The sequence below is a fragment of the Salmo salar genome, chromosome 14, assembly GCF_965601325.2.
Source record: "Salmo salar chromosome 14, fSalSal1, whole genome shotgun sequence".
NCBI lineage: Eukaryota > Metazoa > Chordata > Actinopteri > Salmoniformes > Salmonidae > Salmo > Salmo salar.
Window position 1 is genome coordinate 7,868,631 of NC_138304.1, and position 16,370 is coordinate 7,885,000.

At 43.0% G+C, this 16,370-nt stretch overlaps 1 protein-coding gene across 29 annotated transcripts in view; it reads right to left on the reverse strand.

Moving 5' to 3' along the window:
* The window catches only part of LOC106568684 (discs large homolog 1-like protein), a 338,585-nt gene that overhangs the window by 237,605 nt on the left and 84,610 nt on the right, over nt 1-16,370 (reverse strand). The gene's annotated exons all lie outside the window — the stretch shown is intronic.

Sequence of the window (16,370 nt, forward strand, 5' to 3'; positions counted from 1 at the left end):
CCATGACGACATCACGGAGCTGGTGGATGTTAGAGACCTTGCACTCCTCCACCTTCCGTTTGAGGATGCCCCACAGATGCTCAATAGGGTTTAGGTCTGGAGACATGCTTGGCCAGTCCATCACCTTTACCCTCAGCTTCTTTAGCAAGGCAGTGGTCGTCTTGGAGGTGTGTTTGGGGTCGTTATCATGTTGGAATACTGCGCTGTGGCCCAGTCTCTGAAGGAAGGGGATCATGCTCTGCTTCAGTATGTCACAGTACATGTTGGCATTCATGGTTCCCTCAATGAACTGTAGTTCCCCAGTGCCGGCAGCACTCACGCAGCCACAGACCATGACACTCCCACCACCATGCTTGACTGTAGGCAAGACACACTTGTCTTTGTACGCCTCACAAGGTTGCCGCCACACACGCTTGACACCATCTGAACCAAATAAGTTTCTTGGTCTCATCAGACCACAGGACATGGTTCCAGTAATCCATGTCCTTAGTCTGCTTGTCTTCAGCAAACTGTTTGCAGGCTTTCTTGTGCATCATCTTTAGAAGAGGCTTCCTTCTGGGACGACAGCCATGCAGACCAATTTGATGCAGTGTGCAGCGTATGGTCTGAGCACTGACAGGCTGACCCCCCACCCCTTCAACCTCTGCAGCAATGCTGGCAGCACTCATACGTCTATTTCCCAAAGACAGCCTCTGGATATGACACTGAGCACGTGCACTCAATTTATTTGGTCGACGATGACGAGGCCTGTTCTGAGTGGAACCGGTCCTGTTAAACCGCTGTATGGTCTTGGCCACCGTGCTGCAGCTCAGTTTCAGGGTCTTGGCAATCTTCTTATAGCCCAGGCCATCTTTATGTAGAGCAACAATAATTTTTTTCAGATCCTCAGAGAGTTCTTTGCCATGAGGTGTCATGTTGAACTTCCAGTGACGAGGGAGTGTGAGAGGGATGAAGGCAAATTTAACACACCTGCTCCCCATTCACACCTGAGACCTTGTAACACTAATGAGTCACATGACACCGGGGAGGGAAAATGGCTAATTGGACCCAATTTGGACATTTTCACTTAAGAGTGTACTCACTTTTGTTGCCAGCGGTTTAGACGTTAATGGCTGTGTGTTCAGTTATTTTGAGGGGACAGCAAATTTACACTGTTATACAAGCTGTACACTACATTGTAGCAAAGTGTCATTTCTTCAGTGTTGTCACATGAAGAGATACTCAAATATTTACAAAAATGTGAGGGGGGTACTCACTTGTGAGATACTGTATATATATATATATATATATATAAGCAATCTACAGACAATACCCCCTAATGACAATTAGAATTTTTAGCAATCTTGTAAAAAGCTGAAACATATTTACATAAGTATTCAGACCCTTACGTACTTTGTTGAAGCACCTTTGACAGCGATTACAGTCTACAGTCGTCTAGGGTACGACGCTACAAGCTTGGCACACCTGTATTTCAGGAGTTTCTCCCATTCTTCTCTGCAGATCGTATCAAGCTCTGTCAGGTTGGATGGGGAGCGTCGCTGCAAAGCTATTTTCAGGTCTCTGCAGAGATGTTCGATTGGGTTCAAGTCCGGGGTTTTGGCTGTATCACTCAAGGACATTCAGAGACTTGTCCCCAAAACACTCCTGCGTTGTCTTGGCTGTGTGCTTAGGCTTGTTGTCCTGTTGGAAGGTGAACCTTCGCCCTAGTCTGAGGTCCTGAGTGCTCTGGAGCAGGTTTTCATCAAGGATCTCTGTACTTTAACCCATTCATCTTTGCCTCTATCCTGACTAGTCTCCCTGTCCCTGCCGCTGAAAAACTTCCCCACAGCATGCTGCTGCCACCACCATGCTTCACCGTAGGGATGGTGCCAGGTTTCCTCCAGACGTGACGCTTGGCATTCAGATAATAAAGTTCAATCTTGGTTTCATCAGACCAGAGAATCTTGTTTCTCATGCTTGCCATTTGACAAACTCCAAGCGGGCTGTCATGTGCCTTTTCCCGAGAAGTGGCTTCTGTCAGGCAACTCTACCAAAAAGGCCTGATTGGTGGATTGCTGCAGAGATGGTTGTCCTTCTGGAAGTTTCTCCCATCTCCACAGAGGAGCTCTGTCAGAGTGATTATCAGGTTCTTGGTCACCTCCCTGACCAAGGCCCTTCTCCCCCGATTGCTCAGTTTGGCCGGCTCAAGGAAGAGTCTTGGTGGTTCCAAACTTCTTCCATTTAAGAATGAGGGAGGCCACTGTGTTCTTGGGGACCTGCAATGTTGCAGACATGTTTTGGTACCCTTTCCCAGATCTGTGCCTCGACACAATCCTGTCTCAGACCTCTACAGACAAATCCATGGCTTGGTTTTTGCTCTGACATGCATTGTCAACTGTGGGACCTTAGACAGGTGCGTGCCTTTGCAAATCATATCCAATCAATTGAATGTACCACAGGTGGACTCCAATATATTTGTAGAATCATCAAGGATGATCAATGGAAACAGGATGCACCTGAGTTCAATTTCGAGTCTCATAGCAAAGGGTCTGAATACTTATGTAAATGAGGTATCTAAAACCTGTTTTCGCTTAAGTATTATGGGGTGAGTGTGTGTTGATAGTTGAGAAAATATATTTAATCAATTTTAGAATAAGGTTTTAACAAAATGTGGGAAGTCAAGGTGTCTGAATACTTTCTGAATGCACTGTACGTTTCAATTATCCATGCAGAGTGGATTGATAAATGGATAAATGGCAATCAATATCCAGCAAAAATGTTTTGCTAGAGATAGCACCAAGAATGCACAACGCTTGAAAATAGCCCCGGACTTGTATCCTCACTACAAATACATGACAGTGGGACAGTAAAACTATTGGAGTGAGGAAGATGGATGTAGATGGTTGAGACCATAGAAAAAGGTTGGGTAGCAAAAGTTCACACAGCTCACTAATATCTATAGAGGATGGGAACAAAACATGTACACAACGAGGACTGTGCGCTTACAATCTACACGGAGGACGTATGCAAGTCATTTAACCTGTTAGGGCTAGGGGGCAGTATTGACACGGCCGGATAAAAAACGTACCCGATTTAATCTGGTTACTACTCCTGCCCAGTAACTAGAATATGCATATAATTATTGGCTTTGGATAGAAAACACCCTAAAGTTTTTAAAACTGTTTGAATGGTGTCTGCGAGTATAACAGAACTCATATGGCAGGCAAAAACCTGAGTAGATTTCATGCAGGAAGTGGCCTGTCTGACAAGGTGTCGTTCTTCTTGCCTCTGTTTATTGAAGACTGAGGATCTCTGCTACAAGGGGACACTTCTTACGGCTCCCATAGGCTCTCAGAAGGCGGCAAAAAGCTGAATCGTGGCTTTGCAGGCTCTGGCTGAAAAAAAGTAGCGCGTTTGGGTAGTGGCTGGTTACAGTACTGTGAGACTCAGGCGCGTGCCCGCATCGACCGAATGCTTTGTTTTCTTTCCTCTGTTTACCTAAACGCAGATTCCCGGTCGGAATATTATCGCTTTTTTACGAGAAAAATGGCATAAAAATGGATTTTAAACAGCGGTTGACATGCTTCGAAGTACGGTAATGGAATATTTAGATTTTTTTTGTCACGAATTGCGCCATGCTCGTGACCCTTATTTACACTTCGGATAGTGTCTTGAACGCACGAACAAAACGCCGCTATTTGGATATAACGATGGATTATTTTGGACCAAACCAACATTTGTTATTGAAGTAGCAGTCCTGGGAGTGCATTCTGACGAAGAACATCAAAGGTAATCAAACTTTTGTAATAGTAAATCGGAGTTTGGTCAGGGCTAAACTTGGTGGGTGTCTAAATAGCTAGCCGTGATGGCTGGGCTATCTACTCAGAATATTGCAAAATGTGCTTTCACCGAAAAGCTATTTTAAAATCGGACACCTCGATTGCACAAAGGAGTTCTGTATCTATAATTCTTAAAATAATTATGCTTTTCGTGAACGTTTATCTTGAGTAATTTAGTAAATTCACCGTAGGTTTGCGGGGGGTATGCTAGTTCTGAACGTCACATGCTAATGTAAAAAGCTGGTTTTTGATATAAATATGAACTTGATTGAACAAAACATGCATGTATTGTATAACAATGTCCTAGGGTTGTCATCTTATGAAGATCAAAGGTTAGTGCTGCATTTAGCTGTCTTCTGGGTTTATGTGACATTATATGCTAGCTTGAAAAATGGGTGTCTGATTATTTCTGGCTGGGTACTCTGCTGACAATCTAATGTTTTGCTTTCGTTGTAAAGCCTTTTTGAAATCGGACAGTGTGGTTAGATTAACGAGAGTCTTGTCTTTAAAATGCTGTAAAATAGTCATATGTTTGAGAAATTGAAGTAATAGCATTTCTAAGGTATTTGAATAACGCGCCACACGATTCAACTGACTGTTGAGTAGGTGGGACGAATTCGTCCCGCCTAGCCCAGAGAGGTTAAGCGTGTTAACCCTTTCAAGGCTGCAGGCCAAGACAGTACCTCTAGCCGCGTCCTCCGGACATTTTCAATCTCTTTAGCTCAGGCTGTTATCCCCACCTGCTTCAAGATATCCACTATCATCACTGTGCCCAAGAAAAGGAAAGTAACTGAACCGAAAAACTGCAGACCCGTAGCACTCACTTCCGTTATCTTTAAGTGCTTTGAGAGGCTAGTCAAACACCACATCACCACCTCCATCCCTGACACTCGACCCTCTCCAATTTGCCTACCGCTCTGACAGATCCACGTACGAAGCAATCGCCATTGCCCTCACCCACCTGGACAACAGGAATGCATATGCGTGGATGATGTTCATCGACTACAGCTTGACCTTCAATACCAGTGCCTACTAAGCTCATCACAAGGCTCACGACCCTGGGACTGAACTCCTCCCTATACTACTGGGTCCTCGACTTCCTGACAGGCCACCCCCAGGTGGTGAAGGTAGGCAACATTACCTCCTCCACACTGATCCTCAACACAGGGGCTCCACAAGGGTGTGTCCTCAGTCCCCTCTTGTACTCCCTGTATACCCACAACTGCGTGCCTTCACACAGTTCCAACTACAAGTTTGCTGACAACACAGTAGGCCCGATTACCAACAATGACTAGACAGTCTACAGAGGTGGTAGGTGTGGTTGCAGGTAAACAACCTCTATCAACGTCAGCAAAACAAAGGAGCTGATTGTGGACTTCAGGAGGAACAAAGTTGGGGATGCCCCGATCCTCATCAACCGGAGCACCATGGGGACGGTCAAAAACAAGTTCCTATGCGTACACATCTCCGGTGAACTTAAATGGTCAAACCACACAGACACCGTGGTGAACAAAAGGCAGCAACTCTTCAACCTCAGGCTGAAGAAATTGTGCTACAGAAGCACCATCGAGCGCATACTGTCGGGCTGCATCCCGGCCAGGTACGGCAACTCCACCTCCAATGGCCGCAAGGCTCTACAGAGGGTGGTACGCTCAGCCAAAAGTACCTGCCCTCCAGGATACCTAACGCACCAGGTGTCGCAGGAAGGCCAAGAAGCTCATCAAGGACCTCGGCCACCTGAGCCACGGTCTATTCTCCCTCCATCACTCACATGCAGGCAGTATAGGCGTATCATGGCGAAAACTGTCAGACTGGCCAATAGCTTCTACCCCCAGACCATCAGGCTGCTGAATAGCCACTAGGCAGCTACCTTTCCCCCCATGCTACTCCCCCTATGGATATTCAACCCCCTCCCGCAGCCATTACCATTTACCCTGGCCCCACAACCCAATAGGCATTTATCACTGTTACAGCTGTAAATATTATTATTCATATTGTTGTACAATTCACTTATTTTTTTGACCTGCACTGTTGGAGCTCGGAGCGTAACAACTTCACTGTACCCTGTGATTACATCTGCGACCCTGTGCATGTGACTAGTAAACTAATCATCATAGTTGAGGGAAACTATTCAAAACATAGGTAGGCCAGATAATACTCTTTCAGTCAGCCCATTGGGTTGAATGCTTCACATGTAGGTGAGGGTGCATGTTTATATGTCCACACGGTGTATTAAGTAGACTCAACCTGTAAAGAGAATACCAACCAAACGGTGTAGCCAAGCACCGTAGCTGATTTGAGAAAACAGACTGCTGACAGAGACAGATAGATATGTTGTTTCATGTCAGTCTACCATTCTAGAGAGAGGTTGATAACTAGGATGTAAGATGCAAACATTTCGATGCATAACATCCGTAATCAGGGTCGTTACTCAAAAAAAGTTATTACCCATTACGCGCTACTTCTTTCAACAGTAACATTAACTTACTTATTACTCACTGGGAAAATTAATAAATTACAGTACTCGTTATATTACTTTTGTGTTACACCTAAAACGTTGCGCGTCCTCACTCAACGTTACATTACGTAGGCCTATACACCAACACCGCAAGTTGTGTCTTGGAGTGTTGCTATTGCATGTTCTTCAAGAGACTGGAAGTTGTGTTTCTGGTAGTGGAGAGTTGTTCTTGACTGGGCACAATTTAGATTAAACGGTTATATTCTTGTAATTTTTTCATCCTACCAAATCAAAGTAATGGGAGTACTTCCACGCTGAGAAATTCAATGTTTTAGACACTTCTGCCATATTTCATATCTCTCACTAAAGCATTTAGTCGTAGTGCGTGGGTGCGTAAACAAGAACTTGGTGAGAGGATGTCAGACTCAGGACAAAAACAGTTAGAATCTGAGGTGGGGAGTTTTTATTTTTTATTTATATTGCGCCAATAGAGGGACTAATAATCACCACAAATATTTATTTGGATCAATAACAGCAATAGGAAGGGAATAATAAAAGTAATAAAGTAACAGCTCATCTTTGATCAGTAAGTGTAATATTAATCAAATTGGAACAGTAATCCGTTATAATATTCGTTAGTGCAAAGTTATTACTGTAACACGTTACTGCCCATAATTAAGCTGAAGCCAAGGAATTACCAGTCAGTTAATCGAGGTCTTAAACTCTTACTGTCTCCTCTCAGTGCTGGTGGTGCGTGCTATAATGTATGCAGCGTTAGCGACGAGCTACAGTCAGCCCGTCAACAGGCAGGTAAGCTAAGCTAGCGGACTTCTGTGATGGACAAAAAGGAATCTCCTAGCAACCACTAGTATAACGCAATGTGATGTCACGACCGTCTCCAACTTGGATAATCTGTTCCGGAGCTTTTCAGTTAAAAGGTAAAAGAGCCTATGATACACAACTTCCCAAAAGCATTTCAAGAGAGTGCTGCTGTATCTACATAACAAATAATACAATCACGACCCTTATCTGAATGGGTATTGGGAGACCATTTATTCTACTGACAGGACAGTAAATAACAGTCATTACTTATGATCACCACAATAACAATTCTCCTCAGTGATGTCTAGAGGTAGCCTGGTGGCAGACCACTTTGTGCAGTCTTGCCAACTCCTATGGTCATTGTCTTGTCATGTTGCCAAATATGTTGTCATGTTTGACAACAACCATAGTAGTTGGCTAAATAGAGAAAACAGATCTGGGACAAGTCTAAAGGAGAGGTTATGACGGCCATCGTCATCTCCAGTGCTTTGCCGCAGATTTGGGACCTGCGAAGTTCACATCTTTTTAGATTAAACAGAATTCAGAGCAGGTATTGGACACGCTGATAGACTAGCAACATATGAAAAAGGAAATTAAATTGTTCCAAGAATTGTTGCCGTTATTGCTGTCAACAGTAATCAAAAGGGTGTAATCTACCCCATAAATCTTTGATCTCTATAGGTCTCTAAGCTGTTTTTCACGTTTTCCGCAATCATGCGAGTGGATGGTGTTCGTGTTACTGGCTGGTTTGCCAGTGTTCAGAAAGGGGTCCCTCCCACTTCTGAGGCCACAGTAGTCCGCAAAACAGAATGTAATTTGAAACACCATGTTCATTATTGACTTTCTGCATCAGGCATTCAGTCGATTGTCTCTGTTCTTACTGTATGAAAAAAAAAAAAAAAAGAATTGTTGCTCTAAGTCAATACTGATCAATAAACAAACCACAAATGTAGGTAACTTTTAAACAACTTCTAGACCGATTTTAAACTTCACATGATTTAGCTAGGCCTATATTTGTAGCATTTGTCTTATATTACTCCCATCCCTAGGAAAGAGAATGACAGTCCTAATGATCCTGGATTAAGTCACTGTCTGGAGCGAAAGAGCGTCAATTGCTGTTCATGACGACATGGGGGGTTTCTTTCCATTCACGTCAAAGTAGAAGGCAGATTAATACTGTAAATCTTTGGAGACAACTAAACCCACAGTCTTCTGGAAGTCTGATGTGGACAGCTGGGAGTTGGTACTGGACGGACCAAACTTGGCATGTGCTCATCAGAAGAAAGATAAGCCTAATGGAAGCGGTATGCTCTCTGGGATAATTCTGTCCAATTTTCATCCCACAAGCTATTTATTGCGGCAAAGAAATGACATTGTAAAAGGTGCTTTACACAATTGAATCATAATGACATTGACCCTTATGGCCTCTGAATGCCTTGTTGAGAGTGGGTAAAGACTAAGCTGCAGTCAATACACACACACACAAATCAAGTCAATATAAGCTTTTAATGGAGCAACTGTCCTCTTTGGTGGCCCTAATTGGTAAATGAATTGGTCAAGACATTACTCCCTCTCACATACTATCAATTACCAACACAATTAACTTAGGAGCCCATATCTGCTCAAAATAACATAAAAGGCAGATGGAACATCAGGAACCTCTAGGCTAGAGTTAATTCTGTCTCAGCGTGACCCAGACCCGTCAATGAAAACCAAGCACTGAACGAGGTAAGGCCACAACGAGGGCACGACGGACACAACAAGCTTACAGAGATGCGGAGGAGCATGGGCCTTGATCATGGAAACGAGTGCCACAGAGAAAGTAAGAGAGGCAGCAGTGCAGAGCCTATGGTGGAGTGGTAGCCCAACACTCCCGGCTTGACACATATTGGACCCAGGAGACCGGGGTTCAATCCCCATGTCCACCATTGTCACTAACTCACACTTGCCGTATTCTGTATTTTGATGCTTTATTTAGACAGTTATGAAGAGGAATGGATTAAATGAAATGCCAAAAGGCAGTAGCATCAATGTATGTGTGTGGTTTTCAACTAATGACAACCTCCGCCTGAAGAGGCCTGCTGTGATAGCCCTCCCTCCCCCTCCGCCTTGGCCGCGGTTAAATCGATGCATCATACTGGAGCGCTGGGAGCAGCAGGGCTGGCCGAGGCAAAGCGAGCCCCGACTCCTGCTTGCCAAAGATGCTAAAAATAGGAGCAAGTGAGCGAGTGGCGTCATACAGAGAGTCACAGCGAGGATGTTCAGAGATGTTGAGGGAGAGGAGGGTTGACTGGGTAATTAGCATTTTACGGAGGAAAACAATGAGCTTGCTATAAAAACTTAATCATGAAGACTATATTAATTGTGAAATTGTTTTCAGCCTCCCTACACAGCTGGAAGAAAATATATATAAAAAGGGTTCAATGACTCGCTTGTCCTTTCATATATGGCCCTCAATAAAGGTTCTATATAGAACCGCAAAGCCTCATTTTTAGCAGTGTATTAAACAAGTTAACAGCCTTTGAAACAAGATGACTATACCGAAAAAGGTACAGCCTAAGATACACCGTCATAATGTGCACACTACACGAGCTCTGACATAGCATTAGATGAATCAATGGTTTTGATTAATGGCATGTCTCCCGCCCCATTGCCGTCAGTCAATCTGCTTTGGAGGTGAATTGAGATTAGACAAAGCTTCCACACAAGGCAACAGTGTTCGGCAAACATGGGAAACATGTCTTTCACAATCTAGAATTAGCACATCAGATCATTCCAGATGAGTGGCCAGGGAGGGTGGTGTGCACAAGGGCATTTCATTCAACACACATTTCCCCAAGTGCACATTTCAAATCGAGTAACTACGCATTGTCCTAACTCACAAAAACCTACAACATAAAAAAGATGATATGACCCAAGTAAGTAAGCGTCCACAATTAGGTTAAATGGGATTCTGATAGAACTTCTCTTAACTTACAGTAGGCAACATTGAGTTGGTTATAGCCAAAGATTGACAATGAACTGATGATTGGCTAAATTAAGACTGGTTGTGATGAAATCATACATGCTGAAAAGCTCAAACGAAACTGAACAGAGGGGGTCCGCGTCAGGGGCTCAATGTTGTTTTCCTTGAAGGGGTTTGTGCGAATGCTGCCATCTATCCACAGTTTGTGGTTTGGATAAGTTCTAATCGTCACAGTGGGAACAACATACTCTATGCAATTCCTGATGAGCCCAGTCACAGAGTCAGTGTATGCGTTTACACTATTATCAGAGGCAACCCGGAACATTTCTCAGTCAGCGTAATCAAAAAATGTTGAAGCATAGATTCCGATTGGTCGGACCAAAGTTGAACAGTTCTTACCACAGGTGCTTCCTTTTTAAGTTTCTGCCTATATGTGTGGAGGAGCAGAATGAAGATGTAATCTGATTTGCCGAAGGGAGGTCGGGGGAGGGCTTTGTAGCGGTCCCGGAAGGGAGAGTAACAATGATCAAGAGTTTGAGATAAGCGTGTAGCACAGGAGAGCAATGTCGGAGCCTAAATATATACAGTATCAGTCAAAAGATTGGACACACCTACTCATTCCATTGTTTTTATTTTGACTATTTTCTACATTGTAGAATAATAGTGAAAACATAAACTATGAAATAACATATGGAATCATGTAGTAACCAAGTGTTAAAACAAAATATTTCTACTTGAGATTATTCAAAGGAGCCACCCTTTGACTTGACAGCTTTGCACACACTTAGCATTCTCTCAACAAGCTTCATTAGGTAGTCACCTGGAATGTGTTTCAATTAACAGGTGTGCCCTGTTAAAAGTTAATTTGTGGATTTTATTTCCTTCTTAATGTGTTTGAGCCAAATCAGATTTATTGTGACGAGGTAGGGGTGGTATACAGAAGATAGCCCAATTTGGTAAAAGACCAAGTCCATTTTACAGCAAGAATAGCTCAAATAAGCAAAGAGAAACGACAGTCAAAAGGCGCTATGATACAACTGGCTCTCGTGCGGACCGCCACAGGAAAGGAAGACCCAGAGTTACCTCTGCTGCAGAGGATACGTTCATTGGAGTTAGCAGCCTCAGAAATTGCAGCCCAAATAAATGCTTCGCAGAGTTCAAGCAACAGACAAACATCAACTGTTCAGAGGAGACTGCGTGAATCAGGCCTTCATGGTCGAATTGCTGCAAAGAAACCACTACTAAATGGACACCAATAGGAATAAGATATTTGCTTGGGCCAAGAAACCCGAGCAGTGGAAATCTGTCCTTTGGTCTGATGAGTCTAACATTGAGATTTTTGGTTCCAAGCCGTGTCTTTGTGAGACGGATGATCTCTGCATGTGTGGTTCCCGCCGTGTAGCATGGAGGTGGTGGTGTGATGGTGCTTTGCTGGTGACACTTTCTGTGATTTATTTAGAATTCAAGTCACACTTAACCAGCATTGCTACCACAGCATTCTGCAGCGATACACCATTCCATCTGGTTTAGGCTTAGTGGGAGTATCATTTGTTTTTCAACAGGACAATGACCCAACACACCTCCAGGATGTGTAAGGGCTATTTAACCAAGAAAAAGAGTGATGGAGTGCTGCATCAGATGACCTGGCCTCCACAATCACCTGACCTCAACCCAATCACCCCAACACCACAACACCTCTATTCTTTACAGTGGGAAATACACAACGCGTCTAACAAAGACATGACGATTGGAACCCAAAAAAATCTCAAAGTTGGACTCCAGACCAAGGACAAATTTCCACTGCGCGCATTTCTTGGCCCAAGCACGTCTCTTCGTATTGGCTTCCTTTAGTAGTGGTTTCTTTGCAGCAAATTAACCATGAAGGCCTGATTCACAGTCTCCTCTAAACAGTTGATGTTGAAATGTGTCTGTTACTTGAACTCTGAAGCATTTATTTGGGCTGTAACTTCTGAGGCTGGTAATTTATCCTCTGCAGCAGAGGAAAGTCTGGGTCTTCCTTTCCTGTGGCGGCTAGCGACTGCACTTGAAGAAACTTTAACCGTTCACAGTATAGGGGGCAGTATTTTCGATTTCGGATGAAAAGTGTGCCCAGAGTAAACTGCCTAATACTCGGGCCCAGAGTGAAATATTTCCATATTATTTGTAGATGTGAATAGAAAACACTCTGAAGCTTCTAAAACTGTTTCAATGGTGTCTGTGAGTACAACAGAACTCATATGGCAAGCAAAAACCTGAGAAAAATCCAATCAGGAAGTGTGAAATCTGATGCTTGTAGTCTTTTAAAGTCATTGCCAATCTAACAGTGACTTCAGGTTCATTTTGCACTTCCTAAGGCTTCCACTAGATGTCAGTCTTCAGAACCTTGTTATAGGCTTTTCAGTGAACAGAGAGCGAACAAGAAGGCCGGGAAGTTGGTGACTGTGACATGAGTTCATTCACGTGATGAGGTAGCTGTGTTCCATAACATTTTTCAAGACATTGGAATCGTCCGGTTGGAATATTATTGAAGTGTTATGTTAAAAAGGCCCTAAAGATTGATGCTATACAACGTTTGACATGTTTCAACGAATAATAAATATACTTTTTTTTTTACTTTTCATCGTGAAATTTTGGGCGCTCTTCCTACATTTGGAGTAGCTTACTGAAAGCACAAACAACAAGGAGGTATTTGGACATAAATTATGGACTTTATCAAACAAAAACAACAATTATTGTGACCTGGGATTCCTGGAAGTGCCTTCTGATGAAGAACAAAGGTAAGTGACACACACACATACACCTATACACAGACACGCACGCACACCTATACACAGACGCGCACGCACACACACACATTTAGACACACGCACACACACACATTTAGACACACGCACACACACACATTTAGACACACACACATTTAGACACACACACACACACACACATTTAGACACACACACACACACACACATTTAGACACACACACACACACATTTAGACACACACACACACACACACACACACATTTAGACACACACACACACACATTTAGACACACAGACACTTAGACACACACACACACACACACACTTAGACACACACACACATTTAGACACACACACACGCACACACATTTAGACACACACACGCACACACTTAGACACACACACGCACACACTTAGACACACACATTTAGACACACACACACACACATTTAGACACACACACACACACATTTAGACACACACACATTTAGACACACACATTTAGACACACACACATTTAGACACACACACACATTTAGACACACACACACATTTAGACACACACACACATTTAGACACACACACACACACACATTTAGACACACACATTTAGACACACACACATTTAGACACACACACATTTAGACACACACACACACACGCATTTAGACACACACACACACACACACGCATTTAGACACACACGCATTTAGACACACACGCATTTAGACACGCATTTAGACACACACACGCATTTAGACACACGCATTTAGACACACGCATTTAGACACACACACGCATTTAGACACACACACGCATTTAGACACACGCATTTAGACACACACACACATTTAGACACACACACACACACACACATTTAGACACACATTTAGACACACACACACACACACATTTAGACACACACACACACACACACATTTAGACACACACACACACACACACATTTAGACACACACACACACACATTTAGACACACACACACACACATTTAGACACACACACACACACATTTAGACACACACACACACACACATTTAGACACACACACACACACATTTAGACACACACACACACACATTTAGACACACACACACACACACACATTTAGACACACACACACACACACATTTAGACACACACACATTTAGACACACACACATTTAGACACACACACATTTAGACACACACACATTTAGACACACACACACACACACACACATTTAGACACACACACACACACATTTAGACACACACACACACACACACACATTTAGACACACACACACACACACACACACACACACACATTTAGACACACACACACACACACACACACACATTTAGACACACACACACACACATTTAGACACACACATTTAGACACACACACACACACATTTAGACACACACACACACACATTTAGACACACACACACACACATTTAGACACACACACACACACATTTAGACACACACACACACACATTTAGACACACACACACACATTTAGACACACACACACACATTTAGACACACACACACACACATTTAGACACACACACACACACACATTTAGACACACACACACACACACACATTTAGACACACACACACACACACACATTTAGACACACACACACACACACATTTAGACACACACACACACACACACACATTTAGACACACACACACATTTAGACACACACACACATTTAGACACACACACACATTTAGACACACACACACACACACACATTTAGACACACACACACACACATTTAGACACACACACACACATACATTTAGACACACACACACACATACATTTAGACACACACACACACATACATTTAGACACACACACACACATTTAGACACACACACACATACATTTAGACACACACACACACATTTAGACACACACACACACATACATTTAGACACACACACACACATACATTTAGACACACACACACACATACATTTAGACACACACACACACATACATTTAGACACACACACACACACATTTAGACACACACACATTTAGACACACACACACACACATTTAGACACACACACATTTAGACACACACACACACACATTTAGACACACACACATTTAGACACACACACATTTAGACACACACACATTTAGACACACACACACACATTTAGACACACACACACACATTTAGACACACACATTTAGACACACACACACACACACACATTTAGACACACACACACACACACACACACACACATTTAGACACACACACACACACACACACATTTAGACACACACACACACACACACATTTAGACACACACACACACACATTTAGACACACACACACACACACACATTTAGACACACACACACACACACACATTTAGACACACACACACACACACACATTTAGACACACACACACACACACACATTTAGACACACACACACACACACATTTAGACACACACACACACACACACATTTAGACACACACACACACACACATTTAGACACACACACACACACACATTTAGACACACACACACATTTAGACACACACACACATTTAGACACACACACACATTTAGACACACACACATACATACATTTAGACACACACACACACACACACACACACATACATACATTTAGACACACACACACACACACACATTTAGACACACACACACACACACACACACACACATTTAGACACACACACACACACACATACATACATTTAGACACACACACACACACACATTTAGACACACACACACACACACATTTAGACACACACACACACACACACACACATTTAGACACACACACATTTAGACACACACACATTTAGACACACACACATTTAGACACACACACATTTAGACACACACACACACACACACATTTAGACACACACACACACACATTTAGACACACACACACACACACACATTTAGACACACACACACACACATTTAGACACACACACACACACATTTAGACACACACACACACACACATTTAGACACACACACACACACACATTTAGACACACACACACACACACACATTTAGACACACACACACACACACACATTTAGACACACACACACACACACACATTTAGACACACACACACACACACATTTAGACACACACACACACACACACATTTAGACACACACACACACACACATTTAGACACACACACACACACACACATTTAGACAGACACACACACACACATTTAGACACACACACACACACACATTTAGACACACACACACACATTTAGACACACACACACACACACATTTAGACACACACACACACACACATTTAGACACACACACACACACACATTTAGACACACACACACACACACATTTAGACACACACACACACACATTTAGACACACACACACACACATTTAGACACACACACACACACATTTAGACACACACACACACACATTTAGACACACACACACACACATTTAGA